Here is a 544-nt window from a genome sequence, read left to right as displayed (position 1 = left end):
CACACACACACACACGCACACGCACACAAGCACAAACACACACACATGTACATATGTTTGTAAGTATGTATGTATATATCTATATATTTATGCTTACATATATGTATATATTTGTATGCATGCATGTTTTTTGTATATATGTGTGTATGTACATATATATGTATGTATGCATATATGTGTGTGCTTACATGTATATATATATATATATAAGGGGTATTATTACAGAATAATGCCACACACTGGACTTCCCAAAATAAACACATTTAGTACCGAATGCGAGGAAAACAACCAACAGAAGAAGACCAACTTTCTTTTAAATAACTCAACTATGTATCGACCGATTTCGAGATTACTAGAATGAATCTAGATTTCGCTCATCAGCATAGTATTGTTCAAAAAAACATATATAGATAAACAGAATTCTCACCTCACCAAAAACGAACACTCTACGTATCCGACAAAGCAAAGGGAATGAAGTTTATCTGTATATATATATATATATATATATATATATATTTACAGAGAGAGAGAGAGAGAGAGAGAG

This window comes from Octopus bimaculoides, chromosome 1, assembly GCF_001194135.2.
Source record: "Octopus bimaculoides isolate UCB-OBI-ISO-001 chromosome 1, ASM119413v2, whole genome shotgun sequence".
Taxonomy (NCBI): Eukaryota; Metazoa; Mollusca; class Cephalopoda; order Octopoda; family Octopodidae; genus Octopus; species Octopus bimaculoides.
The sequence above is the reverse complement of the archived record's forward strand: the minus strand, read 5'-3'. Positions refer to the sequence as shown.